Genomic DNA, 16,614 nt, shown 5'->3' on the forward strand with positions numbered 1-16,614 from the left:
TCTCTCTCTCTCTCTCTCTCTCTCTCTCTGTTGCGCGCCTATAATTACGAGACGTTAATTACGCGATGAATACACGCGCACTGCGGGAGAGACGCGTCTCTCGAGAGCCATGAGCTTTCAAGGGTAATGCGACGGACATTCCGAGTGCCAGATGGTGCGGATTCGACTTTATCTCGCGCAGGATTCACCAATCGCACCATGCATGTCTTAATCGGACTGATAAAGGGCAGCGGGAAATAATTTGTGTTATTTTTGCTAACAGTAAATTTAAAATTTGGGATCTTAAAAGTCTGGAGACACACATACACACATATATATACAGATTGAGACAATAACTGTGCTTCTTTGAATATCTCCACTATTTCAAACGAGATAGTACCTGCGAAAATTTTATGGTTTTAAAGGAGACATAACATATTGACGATAATTCTTTTATTAGTGAAAGGATTCTACGAGATATTTCATATCGTATATATATGTTGAAACTTATTAGAATAAAATAAAAAATATATAGAAAGGTATTAAAATTTTTTTATAATTCTGTTCCAGTATTTTCATATACAGGATGACCAAAAGAATCAATTTGAAAAAACCATATGATTCTATTATAAAAAATTTAAGATGATCTGGAAATTTTTTGCACACCTATGCTCACAAAAAAGTCATTGTCACTACGTTACATCTTCTTCAAAATCATAAAACTTTTGTAAGTACTATTTTCCTTTATTGTTTGAAATAGCAAAGATATTCAAGATGGTAATAATTATTATGTATGATATCTAGTTATATACTATATGTATAAAAAGTCATCCAGTTATTTTAAAGTCGTTAAAATCATATCAATTTTCTTTAAGAGAAAAGCACGGTAAGAAAAGAAGAAAATTAAGAGGAACAAGTTAAATCGTTTACGTAAAATTATAGCTATTGTCCCGCCCTGTATATCACAAAATATGTTGCTCTCCCCTCGAACCGTATATTGAGTGCTTTTACTGCGCAAATTGTTGAATTAACATTACCATAGTTAAAACGTTTTTAAAGGAAAGTTTTGAATTAATATAGACTCAGATGCAGTGCATACATTTAAATATATTATAATAGTTACTCTGCAATGTCTTTATTCCATAAATATATTAATTAACCCTCCAACTTAAACTTTTCATGCACATATTTCTACTTGATTTTCCTCACGTGTTTTAAAACAAGAACATTGTTAGCGGCACGCGAATAATATTCCAGCTGTAGTAATTGCTCGAAAATCGTGCATTGTGGAGAGAACTACGTGAGAGCTCTTTTATTACAAACTTTTTATTGCAAACTCAGAAACTCTTCCAATGTGGTCGTTCCAATACCGTAGACATAGAACCTTTGTCTAAACACAGATTTATCAGATCGAGAGTTTTTCATGAAAACGTTTTTATTCAGTCAGCGGGTTCATTTATCATACTTCTGACAAACGTGAAATAAAAAGGAATCGCAGAATTCTTTCCAGCCTCCAAACTGGGAACGGTAATCTGCATGAACGATTGAACGGATTTGCTTCTCTTAGCCCTTTCAATTTCCTTGCGATTTTTATTTTTCCTTTTTTTTCTAATGTATGTAATTTTAACAAGTACATTCAAATAACCAGATGACTTTTTGATAATTTATTTATCAAATTAAATTACCGCTCCATGTTATGTTAGATTTAAGGATGTCTTAGAGTAAAAATGGACTGCTTCACCCAGAACTGTATTTGTACTTATACTTTCGCGGTTCATACTTAAATTAGTTTGAGTCCAAAAACTTTATCGTAATAAAAGAAGCTGCAAGATACAATTAAACAATAAATACAGACGAACAATAAACATACACGAACTTTTAATATTGATTAAACTCCAAATATTTTTGAATGTTTATCAAAAAATATATTATGTTACGATCAAATAGCATAATGCGATCTCTCTTTTATATTGAATTTGATACAGAATATATTTCATATATTGATACATAAAATTCTATAGAAATTCATGCGCGAATCTCGTCTGATAAATACGCCACACTTTTAATACGTAAGATGCATTAATCGTGCTGATGCATAAAATGTGCGGAGATTAATCAGAGAGATGGAGCAGCGAGAGATTTTCCTGGCAGAGACGTAGCGAATGTTAATACAATATCGAATGACGCAAAATCGACGTACTCCAACTGGAGAAATACCGTCCCGGTCTCAGTTGGATTTCCACCTCTTCTCGCGCCACAATACCACCCTCTGGAATTTCTCTCGACGACGCTCGATCGAACGCCACCCGATATTCCACGACACAGCCTACGCCTACAGGTAGCTATAAGCATCGCCATTTCCTCTGGGCGCGTGTGTAGTACAACCCGGCGTACAATATAGCGAATACACAACGCGTGTCCTCGGTAATGTGTAAGGATCGCAATAGAGGAGCATAGAAACGAGTGTTTAAGAAACAGGCCGGGACATAAAAGGCGCATAAAAGGTGACAAATGCGGGCCGTGAGTGAAATATGGCGGGGAACTGCCGGCGTGTAACTGCGTATTTATCGCCATAAGGCCACGGATTTTGCCGCGGCCGGGCGATATCGATGGCGGCAGATTAATTTAATGGCGCGAGGCGGCTTCGCGTGGCCCGGTAATTACCGTCGTCGTCGGATAAACGGCGTACTCGTTCTCGCCGCTCGCGGGATTTCGAAACCTGGCTGATAATCGCCACCCGGACCGGATAATATATGGCGGGACGCCGAAAATCGCGGTTCCCTTCTCGAGGAGGGCATCCACCCAACCGCCGCGCATCACCCCTTTCGTGCCGTCGCTCAAAAAATTACGACAGGGACACACGCGGGGAATGGCCGGGCGATAGCATGTAAAACGCCAATTTCATTTAAACCATGCTAATTTCGCGTTACCAATTAGCCGCTCTGACTGGGCATACGCAATGCGTATATTGCGGCGCACGGGGCCGGTTGGAAAATACACATAGAGACGGTGAATTTCGACGGCGAACGAAATTTTTAATTTGCAAATAACTGCAACGGGTTGATAAATCTATTGTATAGTGTAATAACAGTTTATGATTGTTTTACAGTAAATAGATATGTATATATGTGTGTGTATGTATGTATGTGATAGTAGTATATTACTATTACGAGTATATTATTAAATAAAAGAAATGAATAAATAGAGATGTGTGACAGATCTTACTGTACAGCCAAAATATATGATTGGTTCAGTTGCAATTAGCGACTTTAGTAATCAGTATCGGCAATTGGGAAAATCATATATCTACTAAAAAGCGACCATGGTCATTGATTAAACAATGAGACAAGAAAAGAGCTTGGAATAAAACAGAAAAATGTCTTAATTGCAATCGCGGTCGAATTCGATCGCACGCCCTTGATTTTGCAATGAGCGGCCCTCGGCCGCGAAATTACGGAGGAAGCATGGTTTATTGGCCCGCTCGGCAATTAAATTGCAGTTTATATTGAGCCAGTCTGGGAAATCCATGAAGGGTCGTTGCCGGCGGAGAGGGAGAGAGAGAGAAAGAGAGAGAGAGAGAGAGAGAGAAAGGGAGGGAGAGAGTACAGAGCAGCGCGAGAGGGTAACCGGGCAAACCTCTGCAAACGCGACGGACGACCCATCGTTTGCAATTAAATCAAACTAAATTACGCGCAGGAAAATGAATAATTATCGGAGATACAAGAGACACAAGCTAGCCCGAGGCCAATGCATGTCGTCGAAGTCTTCGTGACGACTTCCTGCGAATCAACTCGTCAAATTGAATATCCGACTGCAAATCAGGTGAATGCACTTTCTCAAGTATTGCACGACAATCACGGAATTTTTAGATAACGATTGTTGGCAGTGATATTTCATCGATGTGTCAAATAGAACGTATCATAATTTAAAAAAAGACGTCATCTTAAACAATCAAATATAGGAACAAAGACTCGAATTGGAAAACTTTTGTTTGCTCATTTCTTCCGCTGATAGAAAATTACGCCGACATATCATCATAGACACACCTAAAAGAAAATATAATCTCATTCTTAGCGGGATCCTTTTAAATCCTAGAGGATTTTACCTTCACATATAGTCTCAGAGGGATTCTTCTCAAAAGGAAAATAATTCCAAGCGCAATGTTCTTAAAGTTAAGGGAATTTCGTCTTTTATCTACAAGTTTTGTCGCGTAAAAAGGAATTCGAGTAAAATATATTCCTCCTGACTCCTGATTCCTGAAAAGGAAAAGAGAATAATATCTAATAGATTTCAATTGGAGTTATTTTTTTCAGAATGCACTTCTTTCCTGAATAGATTTCGCACTAGCGTGTATGTGTATCGGTATCATTAATCATCATAAAATTGTCGCGACAGTGGCAAGTTGGTCTGATTATATTATCGATACGCTTCAATTTCTCTAGGAAACAGATTTCTTCCGGATGTGTGTCTGATACATGGGGATGAGTAATGGAAACTAAACACTGAATAGCGAATAACTCATTTATCGAAAAAAGAATGAAAAGGAAAGAAAAGAACATCCGGTTTTCGCATCCGGCCATTCCATTATGATCCGTTCATTTATTATTCGTTGCTCGTTTCGGCGTGGGTCAATGCGTTATGCGGCGTATTAACGCATGTGTAATATGATTCGAGTTATTTCGCCCGTCGCGACCGACCGAAATCCGGATTGACCGTAGGGTGGGCGCGCGTCGGATATAATTAGAACGTGTAAAAAAATATGCGCGCTGGTAAACCGATAATATGACGGATGGTGTACTGTCGACATGCCGCGTACTCTCCAATGATCCATCGATATTTGACTTCTCATCGTGAAAGAGTGCGAAAATACAATGTCGTCCATAAGTTTCTAAATATGGAAGAAAATGAGTTGTTCGTTCATTTTACTCTTCATACAATTTTTCCACATTTGGTGGAATTGTAAAATATGGAAAAGAAATTTTGTTCCGTTAATTTCCGCGTTAATTTAGTAGATCAATGCTTCATCCTTGATTTCTATCTTATGAGCAGATGCTGCTCTGTCAAAAAATATACTGTCAGAAAAATCAGACATTGTATAATTCTAAAAATATAATATAATTAATTATTTCGTATTCTCTCTCTCTCTCTCTCTATACTCTCAAAAATTGACTCCACGTAAAATTTTAATTTTCTTTTTCAGTGATTTTTTTGTCTCCTCCTTACATTAATTGAGAATGTCAAATTTATAAACGTGTATATATGTATATAATATAGAATGTAATTGAAATCGAAGTTATATTATTGGAACGTAATACGTTACTAAAAATAGCGATAACGATAGTGAGACACGAGTAAATATATTATTTTTGTCATGCGCAGCAGTGGAGTTTATTATTGCATTTTCGGAAAAATATTAACTGCGAGGTAAACAAATGTCGTTTTATCATTTGTTTATAATAACGATATTGCGTCGAATCGGTAACGAAACAAATTTGCATAATAAAGTCGATTTGAAAATATCAATATCGGAATCAAGGTATGTTTTCAATTCGATAATAACCAACATCGCGCTACTGGAAATCCGTAAGCGCGCGAAACGTCTGCGGGAGAATTTTATTCGCGAAATACAAAAAGAAATAAAACAATACAACATCCCACTCGGAGAATATCTCTTCGCAAAGATGCATTAAGAGATCAAGAGAAGTAAGACGCAGAGATGAGATTGCATGAAGAACAAAACGCGCCGTGAAAACTACGTAGCCACGACCAGAGTCCGAAATTTTACGAGCGTCCGTGAACCCGATGCGCGAGGCTGAATAGGTCGCGAAATGCTGGTAATGCACCAGACGCGAGACAAGTCGGACAGCTGTCGGGGCGAACATGCACCGAGATCATAGCTCGACAAAAATTTCTGGCAAAGTAATCAACCGCTGAAAAGCAGAGGATCTTGATCCGAATGTATGGCTTAGAGCACTCCATGATAATCACGAGAAACATTTCAAAGATAGGAAAATAATATTCAATTATTTTCTGCTTTTAAGAGAAAAAGTATCTTGAGAATTTTTCGAAGTTAATTTTAATCACAGAATCTTCCGAGGATTCAAAGTGATTTCTTTTTAGAGGAGAGTATTTTCTAACTTTTTTCCATTTTGTGAAATATTTAATATTTTACTCTGGCAAAATAATTGAATCTCGAATTCCAAATAAGATAAAGCAAAACCACGCACAGATAATTTTGCCGAAATTGGCATGCGACTTAGTCAACCGTTGGCCAACCCTATGAGCTAAAGTCAATAGGTAATATTGCCTGTTTAGAGCGAACCAGCCGGCCGTGGAGAATGCTTCTCGTTTAAAATGAAACGCCACGCCGCCACCCCCTTCAGGCATTTCCGGTTCTCTTTCGTTCATTTCCGAGCGCGTTTGCATTCCGCAAATTTTGTGCTATTAATTACTGTAAATATGTGAACGGTGTCAAAAATTAATAACGTTTTGCTACGTCCCTACATCCCTAGTAAAATTGATACGCGAGACAAAATGATGGAAGAGAATTACGTTGGGTTGTTATTTACATGTTTGATCACGGTAAGCAATTGTTTGGGAATTAACAGTTCGACAAATCTGTATTCTACGTAAATCTGTTATTACAACGTTAGACAAATGTTACTGCGAATTTTGATGCAAGTTTATATCTCTGCAATTTTAAATACATCAACGATTAATCTAAGAGTAATTGAAACTCGATTTCTAATTTGGAGAAATAACAATCTCATAAAAAACCGTCATAAACCTATTTTTGAAAATGTATATTCCTGATATTTCCGTAAAAATATCTTTTTTTATCTCTTAATAAATATAATAGAGAGAAATTCCCTTAAATATCCTCTCCTGCCCTTTTTATCTATTTATCTACATAAAAGCCTACACATACACGTTATTTTACGGCTCCTAGCAAAACCCACTATTTACGAAACGTAGCGCATACAACCTCCGCGGTTCTTACGGCGCGTAATATTACTTAAGTGCACGGAGCCGACTTAAGTAACATACTGCATTTTTCAATAGCGCAACACCTGATTTGCCCGAGCATAGACGCGTTCTTTAAAAGCGCCCATTGTTGACGGGGCTGAACATTAGTTCAGCTCGGGGTTAGGCGTTCAATTGGAAAATTCCTCAGCGAAATGGAAGGCCGCGAAGAGGGCATCCTCTGTTTCCCGTCGCTTCATTTCGAAGCCTCACGTCACACTCGGCCTCCCCAGTAACGGATGAGACTTCTTCGAGGACAAGTGATTCGTCTCTGCTGTTTCTTGCGCCTCTCTCCGCCGTCCCACTGTCACTCGCGACACACCAGTCTCGCTTTCAGCACAGTCTCGGACACCAAACGAGGACCGCGAAAATAGAGGGGAGAGAGAGAGAGAGAGAGAGAGAGAGAGAGAGAGAGAGAGAGAGGGAAAGAAGAGGACGAACGCCTCGCTGAAATTAGAGTAGGACCTCCCCTAGATCTGAAGAGCTTGGTTCAGCGCACTCATCAACGATGCGACCTCTCCAATTTTCTCCAGCCCTCCTCCACGCCGTGATTTCACCCTCCAGCGCTGTATCTCGCCTTTCTCTACCATCCCTGTCACCTATATTCGTTCGTTTCCTACCTTTGACTATCGATTGTTGCCGCGCTAAGCTACGTTATTCCGAATGTGCGTCGCGATAAAGTAACTAATTGCTAGTATGCTCTGCGGTCGTAGAGTTTCGAGCACGCTCGCAATAAGCTACTTCACAATATATAGATAGCAATAACTTACGTTAGCGCCGAATATTGCTCGCGATAAGGCAACGGATGCGCATTGTGCTAAGTTACATTGGCACTAATATACTTTACTTGCCGCACGTGCTATGTCTCCGCGAGTGCACGGAGGGCGCGCGGATTCAATACTTTAAGGATAAACTGCGACAGTCTACCGCAAATACCGACTGTGACTAGATTTGATTTTGCACATATTACGCATCGCCGCTCTGCAATACAATCCACGCTATGTTACGCCATGTCACGCTATGTCGAGCATTGCGTATCACATGACTACACTTCATATTGTCTTACACTCAATATGTTTTATCACGAGTTACACATCGCAGCAAGTGTACTTCATAAAATAGACTAACTTGACGCGAACATATTTTGGAATAAGTTGCGAGAACTCACCGCAGTTGTTCTCGCGGTTAAACACAGTTTCTCATATATTTCCCTCTAGAGGAGTTACCTTGCTCCAGTATAACCTTGCATATATAAGTTATCTTATGGCATATATATTCCTTACAATAAGATACCTCATAGCAAGGATACGGTAAATATTGTTATAAATATCTCACGTGTACTTCACAATAAACTATTTTATTCCGAGCATATTTTGCACTATGCTGTGCATACACTGAAGAGAACAATATCTAGAAAATAAAAAAATACGGTGGACGCTAGTTATTCTTATTAATATATAAAATATTTTTCACAAGAAAATATACATTTTCTGGAAACCTTAACTTTTCATGAAAGTAATTATTCTATGTGTTTATTCTATTTAAATGAAAGTATTTAGATTTATGTGAATAGATATTATTGGTATTCTCAAATAAATGTTTTTTTATGATTTAGACATTTTTCATTTTAAACAAAGTATTTACGAATAACATTTTCCTAAAGCATAATTTTCCCAAAAATAATTTTCATAGTGAAAAAAAGAATTTGTTTTTCTTCATGAAATATGTTTCGAATAACTTCAATACATTCAACAGAGCTTTGAATGAAAAACACGAAAAAATTTCGCCCCCGGCGAAATAGTTGCTACGACCTACACTCAAGTGTAATTCGTAAAAAATTGCCTCCCTCTAAATAAATGCTGCAACCAACTTTCCCTCTCTCCCCCTCGTCTCTTTCTCTTTCTCCCTCTCTCTCCTCCGCTCGAGTGTACTCTATGCTGTAAATTATCTCGCTTGCACGAATGCAACCCGCGGCAAGCAACTTCGTCTCGCATACATCGCGAACGCGATCGGTGGAAGCGAGGTCGGAAGTGGAAGTGCAATTAATAGAACGGCTTCAAATATTCTTCCGTTGATATGAATTCCTCGTTATACCGCGCATTAATTCTTCCCGCTGTTCTTCCCGCCCCTTCTCCAGCTCGTGTTCTGGAGAAGAGAGATGACGGAAGGTGAAAGAAAGAGGAAAGGATAGAGCGAGGACGGAGCGGTTGCACTCCACCGATGCACTCATAGCGAGTGACTGCGCTCTCCAAGATGTTGACGTTTAAGCGCCTACTTGAAGAGGTGGTCTTCTTCAACGGAATCGTGTCGCGTTCTCCAACCTTTCACGGAAGCTGCGCCAGACTAACGATCTTTTCGTCGAGTAGCCGAACACTCGTGTCGTTTTTATCCCGCGAGTACTACATGCCGCGACGATATATTTTACAGCGCGATTGCGTGCTCGCGCTGCAGGAGGTTGAAATAATTTCTCGCCATTCGCCTCGATCACGTTCCATTAAACGTTTATAATATTTAAACGATACTTTTATTAATACACCGCGATATTAATTAAACGATATTTAATGTTGCGGAAGTATTTTGAATTCTGAAATTAAATATTTTTATTTTACTAATGAAGCTAGAGCTTCCTGTTTTTACCACGTCAAATACATGTGCTTGGCGAAATATTATTCCATTATATATATATATATATATATATATATATATATATATATATAAAATTTTACTCACATTTGTTGTTATTCATTTCATTTGCAATAATGTTTTTTTTTTTCTTTTTACCAAACACGCAAAAGTACGTATACTGTCGTGTGTATGTGTATATATTCGTGCCTGTAATTTATTAGTATAATACAGAACATCACGGGATATACATTTGCCATTTGTACATACGCATTATTAATATCTCTAGGAATAGCTATTTTATATTTACGGTATATGTATTTACATGACAAACATAGATAACGTATAAATCCAAATATTGCTAGCCTATAATTATAGAAATTATAGCATTTCCACATTATTGGGCAATATTGACCATATTGCATAATCTAATAATAATTGGGAAGAACGAATGTTTTACACACACACACACACACACACACACAACGTCATATTAGCGTTAATACAATTACGAGATGGAAAAAACTGAATAACGGGATAACCGATCGAGTTATACTGCGTAACATAAAACTAAGCGACGTTTCATCGAATTTCATTGGAAAATATCCTGTTTCCTGAATATGATGCAGTAATCGTTACTTCACTCCATAACGCGTGCGCGCAAGTGCGGTTGATTGAACTTTCCACATTATTCAAATTACCGACAGTGATAATCCGTGTCTCCCGTAGTCGTTCAAGCATAAAACGCGTCGAACATAACCTCTAAACGTGAAGGGAAATCGAACGCAATCAGGGAGAAGAGAAGTCGACGTCTATTCCGTCGCGTTCTTTAAGAGCCACATGCATAAAATCGTATAACACAGTTCCTTCGACTCACCCGAATCTGCAGGTTGGATGTCGTCGCGAAAGCGCAGCTGGTCAACGGTGTCCCTCATGATCGATCGTTTGATCATCCTCCATCCGCGAGCCCCTCGTCGCGTGCAGGCGCATCTCGCTAAGGGGTTCTTCGACGGCAGCTCGCACGCACATCAACCCGACAGCACACTCACGAGCGAATTCGAGATCGCGATTGCCACGAAATCACCGGGACGCGCGCGATCCCCCCGGTGCGGCGTCCGAACACAACGGCGGGAATTCGAATCCAACGGGACGGAAGAGCGGCGCCCGAGCGCCACACTTACGTTGTACGCGGCGCGGCGGCGCGACGGCCGCGATCGTTTCGAACTGACCCGCTCACGACGCTCCGCGGCTTCCGCGCGCCGGGGTTGAAGCAAGGACACGAACACGAGGCTCACCTGGCGTACTGCGACACGTCCGGCACGGGGCCAATTTTGTTTTGGTCCTTTTTCCCTTTTTTCTACCGATTCGAGAGGAGACACAGTAGTACAGTTAGTTTGTCGGTACAGTCCGGATCCGGAAAACACGATCGATCACAGCTATATGTGCAACGAACATTTCGTTCAGTCCAACGCGAGGGCAGCGCACACGGCGCGACGAGAAGAAGCGGCAGGCGCGAACGCGTCGCGAATTCTCAATGAAAACTCCAAGATCATCGTACCATTCGCTTCATGACGAGCCTTTCGAAGAACGCCGACAGACAGCTCACTCCCCCAACGCACGATCGCACTGCAGCTTCGCGCGAGTCGCCGCGAGAGCCAATCACACGACGTCGCGCGGCGAGTCGTCCGGCAATTTTGAACGCGGCTTTCCGTCGTTCTGGAAACGTTCGAACGCGTGCACTATCGAGTCGCAGAGGCCGGGGGGAGGGATACGATCGTCGTTCACAACGACGTCTGCCGTCAGGTCCGTGATGCGACCGCGAGTTCTGAACGCGCAGTGCCGCGTTGATCACGATTTCGCGGGCTCTTCCACCTCCTTCTCCCTCGCGTCGGCGGAAGAGCGTGAAAGCACACAAGATGCGCGCGTCCCGGCGGCTGCGCGTGCACTGCCCGTGCTCCGTTCCCGTTCGGATGTACCCCCCCTCCTCCTCCCCCGTCCCGCCCGCCGCCTCGTCCTGCCGATCGGAGGCCGGCCGCCCACCCGCCGCGAAAGCGAGCGCGTACGGGACCCTATGCTCCGTCTCGTTTGCTTGTCCTCCTTCTCTCCTCCACACTGTTTATCTGCCGCTCGCCGTCTGACCTACGCATGGCGCATCTCGTCTCCGTTTTCCCTAGCTGCCTCTTGCCTTCGGACGAGCCTACCATGTGCGTGTGTCCCCACAATATACGCGCGCACTCGCGGCCAGCCCTTTCGCGACGCTACGCAAACAACGGCCGGGGGATAGGTCTGGACGGGTATTTCCGAAAGTGTTCTTTTCGATATGACGTAAACTGTGGACTAGTTATTTTGTAAAGTCAACACGCATCTGTTCGCGCGTGACGAAAAAGCGGGGGAGCACACACTCTTGCATAAAGACATAATGCACAATGCATAAAAAAATTGACCAATCAGAGTCCTCATTTCTATTGCCACAGTGCAGTGAAGGACTCTGTTTGGTCAATTTTCTTATGCGTTATGCATTATGCTTTTATGCAAGAGTGTGTGCTTTCCGCTAAAGCCTTCAGTTGCACCTTCTGTATACTTCTGGTAAGTTCTTTGCTCTTTTCTCGCCAAATCTCAAATGTTTATCTATTTGAAATTAAGTACGGAAAATACCGCATAAGTACTGATAAAAGGAACAGACTCAAGATCAGTTCATTGCGCTCACTTCAATGTATGAGCGAAAGTCCCAATGACAACGATGTTAACTTCATACATTAGCTTAGTGGCATCCACGATACGAAACACTGGCCGCGATTTTGAGTCAAAGAGTGAGTATTAATTATCGCCACGTATCTCAAGCAATTCAAGAGTACAGCTGTTCTTCCCGATACTGAGTCACGAAACGTGTGATCGTAAGACGTACATACAAATAACAGGTCCATGGATAGTTTTTAGTCTGAGGTTATGAACGTTAACCGAATGAGGTTATGAATATCGACTGCGCGATTAATCGCAATCCCAGGTTAACGCGACAGAAGTTCATCTGCAAAATTTTATATTTTTGGTGATCACACACAGGAAAATGTATGCTGCATTTAAGTAAGTACTTGTCTCATGTATTTCATAAGTTTATATATCTGTAAATCTATCATAAGTTAATCGTCAAATTTATTCAAAGTTCTGTTGCAATTGTTCAAGTCTATTTAAGTATTATTCAAAATACATTCTGAATTCCGCTTAGTTTAGCATGTCAATTAAGAATTATAATAAAATTAAAATTCTCATTAGGGTTAAACCAACTTTTCCTTCTATGAAATTTTACAATATTTCTATAGAGAGAATAAATTTTTCTTTTGAATAAATAAATTTTTCTTTTATATGGTAATATATTCTCCCAAATTTAGGATCGAGTATATTTTTAAGACTATTATCAGGAAAATATTCTTTGTTGAAGATAACCATTACTTAAGAGAAAAAAAGTACACTGAGTAATCGCTTTTCTTAACAGTGAAATAATATTTTTCAGTGTGCATTTACGCGCAAAATTTGACGAGGAAAACGCACAAAAAATGTCTGTTAATATCATCAAAGATCCAAATTGGAGCAAGAAGAGCAGAACAATAAACATCAGACGTGTAAGTGCCGACAGTCGCCTTGTTCAAACCGAATTTCTAATTTTAGCGAAATAATTTATGTTTTTACTTAATATTTCAGAAATTCACATCATTTCGATTGACTCCTGCTCGGAAATCTGCTTCGACAATCTGCTCGGAACAAGCGTGACGGAGAAACGGCACTGACGAATAAATCAGTAAGTAAATTTGACCAATATATTTGCACGAATAAGTATTTATTTATCTAACAATATATATTTGGTGCTGTTACCGTGAATACTTTATAGTATCTTTAAACATTTATTACAATAATTATAATAAATTTTACAGTAATTACATTACTGTGAAACTGTACAGTAATTACATTATTGTACAATTTTACAGTAATTACATTACAATGCAATTATTACAATTATTATAATAGTCACATTTATTATATAACAGTATTATACAGAACAAGTGTTATATATAACACTTATTGAATACTGCGTTCATGCTTCTATCTGAAATTATATAGATCCTTTTTCCCGGAATTTTATTAAAATAAAATATCAGCATTCTCTCGTGTCGAAATTGTACTGCTATCAAGTGAAACGGCGACGGGATGCGTTTGTCAGATTAGTATTGCGTTTACGCGATAACGATTTATGTAGCTCGCGCGGAAAGTCTGCTACGTGACCCCAGATTTCCCGCTCGAATATCGTCGAGCCTCCTCCTCTTCCTTTTCCTCCTCTTCTGCTCCTCCTCTTCCTTCTCCTCTTATGTGCCCTACAGCCAGACGTCTCGACATGCGTCTTACGCACACATCCGCGCGGAAAAAACGTGAGCCCCGTCTCGTCACGTCAACGACTTAAAGCGCGTAACGCGCTTTGCAAACGATCGAATCTCATGTAAAATAAATCCCGCATCCACGTGTCACCTTCGTCGCAAATATCACTTATCAACTATCGAGTTTGTTTTACCTACAGATACACGGAAACTTCTTCCGTAACTCGACGTTGTTATCGCGTGAGCTCTTATATTAATAATGAAGTGTACGGCAAATTATTCGGAATTTATATAAAATAAATGATAATAGAGAGATGTATTTATCCGACCGGTACATAAAGTAAATATTATTCTCATAATTAATGTGTTCTAAAGTTTCTCCGCACAGGAGCAGAATACACAAACATATACACATAGAATAAATATTTCTTTAATAGAATATCATTTTTTCCTTTCTGAATTGCAAAAATTGTTCATATGATACATGAAAATAGACGTTGTTTTTCCAATATCCCGCATATGATGCGAAATTAATGAATGTAAAAAAATAACTCCCGAGAATTTCTATCTCGCATTTGTTAAATTTTGCTCCTGGGGTGTGCAACAAGAACCCCCGAGAGCGATTGTCCTCGAGCGCGGCTGAACTACCAATGCACCGGAAACCGTAGCGGGATGAAAATTACGAGGCGCGATATCAAATCGAGCAACGCCGATAATCCCGTAAAGAAATCCGTCCGTAATCGAGAAAGACAATGTGAACGAGGCCTTAAGGAATCAACGGGGTTCGCGGTACGCGTATATATTATGCAGGCCCAGGTACTACGAGAGTAGCTCGGATGTACCTAAGTATATATTGAGTATCGAACGTGCCCTTGAGGGATAGTACACGGCCGAGCGAGAGGTAGAGGTCGTAGACGAGGAAGACGGAGGAAAACGAGAGCCGCGGAGGTGGAGAAGGAAGGAAAAGGCGATCGAGATTGAATTATGGCTCGCGGCTTAAACGCCGGATTCAAATCGATCCCATATATCACATTACCTGACACCTTTATTCTCCTTTCTGCGGCCGCATTTCGCCCCCGTCGCCGGGCTCCTATTGTTTTACTTCTCTCTCTCTCTCTCACTCTCTTGTTATTCGCCCTGCACGCGACCAGACATGAGCCACTGCACCGTGCACGGAATAATATGCGTTAACCCTGAACGATGCTTCTTGTTTGTGCACGATGAAAAAGAAACATAGCGTACTCAATCGTACGAGTAATCGTAGTATTTATCATCATGTTGATTTCAATATTTGTTTTGCATAATTCGATATGGAGGTGCTTCATTATTTTCACAGTTACAAACCACGTACAAGTAGAAACAAGTAGAAGTAGAATAGATACAAGCAGAAATTTTCTGATTCCACTCTTGTGGTGCTTTTTTCTGTAAAATTATACTTATGGATCCCGAACCCTTTGTATGACTCGCCTTTTTCCTCTAACGCAAATAATTCCGTAACTTGTTGATCATTTCTAGGTAGCGTCACTTTATTTCTCATGTATATAAAAAAAATATATGAATATCAAAGAAATCGGGACAAAATCTTTATTTAAAGGAGGTCTTCATTTTCTGTTCAAAACGTATTTTTAACTCCAATATTTGCAATTTTTTCCACAAAACATAGAGGAAAACATACACTGAGAGAAAAAAGTATTTGAAACTTTTTATTTGTGGAATATGAAATTGATTTCTATGAACTAAACTTTTATCCCACAAATATATTTTCAACTATTCTTTTCTTTTCTGTAGAATCACTGATTATTTGACTATTCCTACAGGAAAAATACTTGAAAATTTGTGAGATATAAAGTTTATTTCTGCAAAATAAAGTATCTCTGTGAATAAATTTTTCGTCTCAGTGTACACAGTTTATATCTCAGTATACACTCAATATAAGCCGCGAATCATACGCAGAGGGTTAAAAATATTTCTTATTCACAAGTGATATAAAATCAGAATCATATTCAATTTTTATTAAATTTATAAACAAAATTGTACTGCAATATTATTTCCCTCTCTCATTACACAACATTACGGAACTTACATCTGATTAATAATTGGAAAGTTTGATTGGATGAATTTACCGTACAGGAAGTCATTCGCATCGCGTTCCCTGCTCAATTCTATCGAGCGTGAAGTTTTAGAATCGTAGGGAGAAGAGTATACATCTGGGAAACGAATGTCATCGTATATCGGAGCCCATATTTTTGTACTCATCAACGAACAGAAACAAAATTTCATCGGGGGGAAATATCGTTCGATACCTGTCAAATATAAAGCTAGCGTAATAAATGTCTTTCCCATCACTCATGTACAGGCAATCACAAAATTCCCAGAGATTATAGTATATTTGGATCTATATATTTAAATATATTAGTATATTAATATATTCAGATTGTTTAGATTGTGATTTTACTTACAACATCAAATGATAATAATAATAATAATAATAATAATAATAATAACGTCAAATAATACATAATATTCATACAAATTTGACGATTTAAAAATAAAAATTTAATCAGTAGATTTGTCAAACAAAGTCTATATATATATATATATATATATATATATATATATATATATA

The 16,614-nt window shown here is 39.4% G+C and overlaps 1 protein-coding gene and 1 long non-coding RNA gene across 3 annotated transcripts in view; one reads left to right on the plus strand and one right to left on the minus strand.

Moving 5' to 3' along the window:
- Window positions 1-11,549, minus strand: part of LOC116844729 — a 605,932-nt gene extending 594,383 nt beyond the window's left edge. For both annotated transcript variants that reach the window (XM_032816654.1, XM_032816653.1), the window contains exon 1: window positions 10,502-11,549. The gene's annotated coding sequence lies outside the window, so the exon portion shown is untranslated. The remainder of the gene's footprint in view (window positions 1-10,501) is intronic.
- Window positions 11,550-12,200: 651 nt separating this feature from the next.
- On the plus strand, window positions 12,201-13,419 carry LOC116844728. Its single transcript, XR_004378126.1, has 3 exons — window positions 12,201-12,705; window positions 13,133-13,241; window positions 13,321-13,419. It is a non-coding gene; the product is annotated as an uncharacterized LOC116844728 (long non-coding RNA).
- The last annotated feature ends 3,195 nt before the right edge of the window (window positions 13,420-16,614 follow it).

This window comes from Odontomachus brunneus, unplaced genomic scaffold (assembly GCF_010583005.1).
Source record: "Odontomachus brunneus isolate Ranch 3 - 2012 unplaced genomic scaffold, Obru_v1 Obru_scaffold_045, whole genome shotgun sequence".
Taxonomy (NCBI): Eukaryota; Metazoa; Arthropoda; class Insecta; order Hymenoptera; family Formicidae; genus Odontomachus; species Odontomachus brunneus.